The sequence below is a fragment of the Elephantulus edwardii genome, unplaced genomic scaffold (genome assembly GCF_000299155.1).
Source record: "Elephantulus edwardii isolate Elephantulus edwardi_28Jun2011 unplaced genomic scaffold, EleEdw1.0 scaffold00046, whole genome shotgun sequence".
Taxonomy (NCBI): Eukaryota; Metazoa; Chordata; class Mammalia; order Macroscelidea; family Macroscelididae; genus Elephantulus; species Elephantulus edwardii.
The window spans coordinates 1,179,014-1,184,418 of NW_006399796.1; the positions used below are offsets into that span (position 1 = coordinate 1,179,014).

At 38.0% G+C, this 5,405-nt stretch overlaps 1 pseudogene; it reads left to right on the plus strand.

Annotated features, from left to right (window-relative positions):
• Positions 1 to 859: 859 nt before the first annotated feature.
• On the plus strand, positions 860 to 2,305 carry LOC102862803 (annotated as a pseudogene).
• Positions 2,306 to 5,405: the final 3,100 nt, after the last annotated feature.

Genomic DNA, 5,405 nt, shown 5'->3' on the forward strand with positions numbered 1-5,405 from the left:
GTGACTGATGGTAAGTATTTATGATCCTAGACATTCCTCATGGAACTAGGATGTAGAATGTTATCTTTACAAACTCAGTTAAACCAAATTGATATAATTGTCCCCCAAAACTGTGGTTCTGTGCTTTCAAACCAGAAAATCAATCTTGTGAGGTGTTTGGATATGTCTGGAAAGTATTTATTCCTGTGCCACCTATGTACTTTCTTATATATATGCAAACACATGATCTGTATATATACACATGCACCCCTATGCACCTTACATATGCATAGAGAATACATATTGACTTCCATAAACATGTTCCATTTGCTGGCCATCCTGGTACTGTAAAATTGTATGCATTATATAGCATTACTCAAAGATGTTCTTTATTCTTGTGTACCTCCTTGTGTCTAACTTTATCTTAGTCAAATTGTGTTAATTTACCAGTATTATGTATTACCTTTCCCATTACAAGAATTAACACGTATTTACTATCCAGCTAATTATGTTCCATCGGCCTATCCGTCTGTTATTTTACCAGGATCAAGGAGTTTTAATTAATGTCACTGTGCTGTGATAATTATTCAATATGGCTTTTATAGCCAGTGATTTTGACTTTCACCACACGGCTAGGTAGGACTATGTGTCCCAAAGGGACTGGATAGCTCGCTAATAAACAGATAAGGTAAAGCCTACCTTTGGTGTTCAAGCATGCAAATAAGATATGTAGACTACTAACATGGGGATTTATCAGGTTTATCATCTCATCAATTCTAAATTGATCAGGTTCAGAGACAGAAAACCACAATCTCCCTTCCACTAAGAAAGAAGAAGCAGAGTACAGTGTGTTCTTTTGTGTCAGACATTCCTGTGCTAAATGGAGTCCCAGATAAGCCCAACAGCAGCAGTGGTATTGCCAGAAGTAGCAGGTAGAGAACCAGAGATTGAGTGAGTCAGAGCTGCTACCTCACAGAGCCAGAGCCAGAGCCAGAGCCTTCACCTAGGCAGAGTGGGGGGCATCGAGGGAATGCTATAATTGGCAGAACTGAAAGAGTTTTTGAGCTGAAGTGGTGGTAGAGTGCGATGATGGGTCCATGGCTTTGGGTCTCAGCATGGCTTGCCTAGTACTCAGTTTAGTGAGCCCTGTATCTTCTGTTTAGCAGTGAATGGTCTATATTCCTGATGATGTGATTGAATTATCTCCATCAAATTTTAACTGAGAAGTTACTCAGAGTGACAGTTGTGGCTTGTATAATTCTATGCTCCATGGTATGTCCACTGCCTAATATTAATATCAAATGGACACCAGAATAAAGCAGCAACATTAGTCCCTTGGAGTTCAGGATGGTGTTCAGGGATTTCCTACAATCAAGATTTCTGGGTCCAACAAAATCAGACCTGAAGATTATCAGGACAGCAGAATTGCTAAAGCCATTGTACACTCTGCTGTTGTAGTTCTGGAAAACAAGGCAGAAGTGGAAGTTCAAGTAGGAAAGATGTGAGTGAACTGACAGATGATACCTTTGGTAAGAATGCCCTGGATATTGAAGATGTTTGGGTGGTTGAGTTTTAGGCTTCTTGGTGTGGACATTGCAAAAACCTAGAACCTGAACGGGCTGCTGCAGTTGCAGAAGTAAAAGAGTAAACAAAAAGAAAAAAGTGAAACTAGCTGTAGACACTACCACACCAATCAGCTTCTATCCCAATGATAGGGAATTAGAGGATTTCCTACAATCAAGATTTTTCAGAAAGGTTAGTCTCCTGTGGATCATAATGGTGGTCAAACGAAAATCCAACAAGTTTCATGAGCCTTGGATCTCTGATAATGCCCCATCTCCTGAGTTGCTTGAGATAATTAATGAAGGCATTGCCAAGAAGATTTGTTAAGGTCATCAGCTCTGTGTGTGGCTGTGTTAACTCGTATTCTTGACACTAGAGCTGCAGGCCAAAATTCTGATTTGGGAGTTCTTCTGAAGTTGGCAGAGAAGTATAAAAAGAAAATATGGGGTGTCTGTGGGCAGAAGCTGGAGCCCAGTATGAACTTGAGAAGGTGCTTGAGATTCGGGGATTTGGTTATTCTGCCATGACATCCATTAATGCGTGCAAGATGAAATTTGCTCTTCTCAAAGGGTCTTTCAGTGAGCAAGGCATTGATGAGTTTGTCTCTTTGGGGTAGGAATCTACAGCATCTGTATGAGGTGGAACTTTCCCTAAAATAAGTACTATAAAACCATGGGATGGCAAAGATGGTGAGCTTCCCATGGAAGACGATAGAGAGTTCAGTGATGTGGAGGTTGATAACTTATGAAAAGATACGTTGTGAGGTCTGCAGCATAAAATTAATTTTTTTTTTCCATTGGGAGTAGATTTTTTCCACAGTGAAAGAGTTTCTTATCAGATGGATCTACCAGTGGCCTTTTACCAGGAAGTAGCTCTTGGTCATTTGAAAACACTGTAGCAAAGAACTTCTTTATCTCAAGAAAACATTGACAGATTCTATGAATTATTATAGCTAATGAATTGGATTGTATTATAATAATATTTTAAGAAAACCTGATGATTTTGTTGAAACATAGAGCATTGAACATCCTATGGATGACCAAGAGAGAACAAATATGTCTTGGGGAGGGTGCACTGAAGTGCTCTTTGGAGACAAGAATGATCAGACTTTGTCTCACATACTTTGGCTATGTTGCTAGGAGGGGCTATTCCTTGGATAGGGCCATGATGCTGGAAAGGGAGGAGGGTCGGTGAGGGAGAGGAAGACCCTCAACCAGGTGGACTGACATAGTGACTACTGCAGTGGGCTCTTGTATGTCAGGAAGTGTGAGGATAGCACAGAACAGAACAGGGTTTAGATCTTTTGTTCTTAGCATCTCTATGAGTCGTACTCAACACAACACCTAAAAACAACATCCTTCTTACTGCTGTTTGAATATTCTTTGAGGCTGTTTCTGTTTCTGAATTGTGGTTTTTAATGTAACTCTTTCATTTGAATATTAATGATTTTTTGCATTAAGTAATAAAACAAAATTTATTTTAAGTGTATGGAATTTGTGTCCATATCAGAAACTCAAAGCTAGATATTTACATAGTAAATTCATATTATAAAGTGAAAAAAATGAACCAGTTTGGAAATCTGATAGAGGATCACTAGGAATTGGAATTGACCCAATAGCAGTGGGTTTGGTTTTTGGTGGGTTTTTCTTTCCATATAAAGTTGAAGATTAGTTTTTTCACTTCATTAGAGGATACTATACGAAATAGCATTGTATTCTATTTATAGATTACTTTTAGTAGTATTGATACTTTCACAGTTAAATTTTCCAGTTAATGTACATGGAATATTTTTTAACTCATATAGGTCTCTCTTAGTTCCTTATAGGATTTTTTTTGTAGTTTTTCTTAGATAAGTCTTATTCATTCTATGTTAGATTAATTCCTAGATATTTTATCTTTTGCAGATGCTTTTGTAAATGGATTTTGCAAGTATTTATTTTTTTTAATTTATTTTCAAAGTTCTCCTTGTTAGTGTAAAGGAACTCAGCTAATTTTTGTATGTTGCTCTTGCACCCTGCCACTTAGCTGAACCCTTCTATTATTCTTAGTAACTTTCTTGTGGAATCTCTGGGATTTTCTATGTATAGAATCTTGTCAGCTGTGAATAGGGATAGTTTTACTTCTTTGTTTCCAATTTAGATGCCTTTTATCCTCGAGCCCCATTTTTCCATATTACTCTGGCTAGGATTTCCAAAGGGAGTTTTGAGGGGCAGTCCATAGCAGATTGTGCTGCAACCCAAAGGTCAGGAGTTTCCTATAGCCCCGCCAGAAAAAGATAGACTCTGGTGGAGGGTTCCTCTGAGTTGGAACAGACTTGACAGCAATGAGTTTGAGGCTTTTTTGAAGACTTGGTAGAAATTAAGTAAGAATGGCTATCATGGTCATTTCTGTATCATTTTCATTCTTAAGGAGAATGCTCTTAACCTCTTTCCATTGAGAATAGTGTTGACTGTTGGTTTGCATATATGTCCTTAATTATGTTGAAGAATGTCTCCACTATTCCTATTTTGCTGATAATTTTATCAGTGAAGGGTATTAGCCTTCATCAAATGTCTTTTCTATATCACTTGAGATAAACATGTGATTTTTTCCCCCATTCTAATATTTAAACCACCTAGCACCTCTGATATGAATCTCATATGATAATGATGTTTTGATATTTTTTATATTCTGCAGCTAGAATTTCACTGTGAATTCTTGTGATTTATATTTATGAGTGATTTTAGTGTGCATTTTAATTTTTGTGTGGTATTTTTGCCAGCTTCCGTGTCAGACTTATGTTGATTTCACAGAATAACATAGGGAATATTCCTTCCTTTAATATAGACTGGAAGCATGGAATTGAGGTGAACTTGGAGCTCTGGTGACCCAGTGGATAAGGAGTTGTGCTACCAACTCAAAGACATGCAGTTCAAATCCACCAGCTGCTTCTTGGGAGAAAGAAAGATAATCTCCTTCCAGGTAATTTATAACCTCTGAAAACCCCACTGGAAGATAAGCTATGAGTTGGTTACAACCTGACACGATAAGCGAGTGAATGAGTAAGTGGTATCAACATTTCTTTGAATGGTAGAATTCTCTAATAAAACCATTTGAGTTGAGGCTTTTTTTGTTGTTGGGAAGTTTGGGGGGGTCCCCCCCTCTTTTACATGACATCTTCAATTTCTTCTTCTTTTCTTTTACTATTGCAACAAAAACGTAACATTTTGAACAGATTCAGGTATTACTGAAACTGGTAATTTCTAAACTTAAGTTCAAAGAAAAGGCTATTGTACAAAGTAATGCCATCCTTGGTCACTTCGAATGCAAGACTGAAGAATAATTAACAGCAACCCCTCAGATGAAGGACGCAGTGCAGAGCTGACTCTGGATGTTGTCATCAGAAAGAGTGCAGCCATCTTCCAGCTGCTTGCTTGCAAGGATGAGCCTCTGCTGGTCGGGTGGGATGCCATCCTTATCCTGGATGTTGGCCTTCCTGTTCTTGATGGTATTGCTGGCCTCCACATCCAGAGCGATGGTCTTGCCAGTTGGGGTCTTTACAAAGATTTTCATTTTGACCTGCTGGTGATGTGGGAAATAATGCTAACCACATAGAACAGCCCCTCACAAGGAAGAACACTCAGCAGTGCTAGTTGCTTCTCATATCTCTTCTTCTGTTGTAGATCTAGTTAAGTTTCTACCTCTAGTTGTGTTAGTTTAAGCAGGTAATATGTTTTTAGAAATTTATCCACTTCTAGGATTTTGAATTTGTTGGAGTAAAATTTTTTTAATTAAATTTTATTAGTTTTAATGAACATTTACAGAGATTTGGGGTTTTCATTCATTCATTGTTGCATTGTTTTCTCCACCCTCCTCCCCAGTTC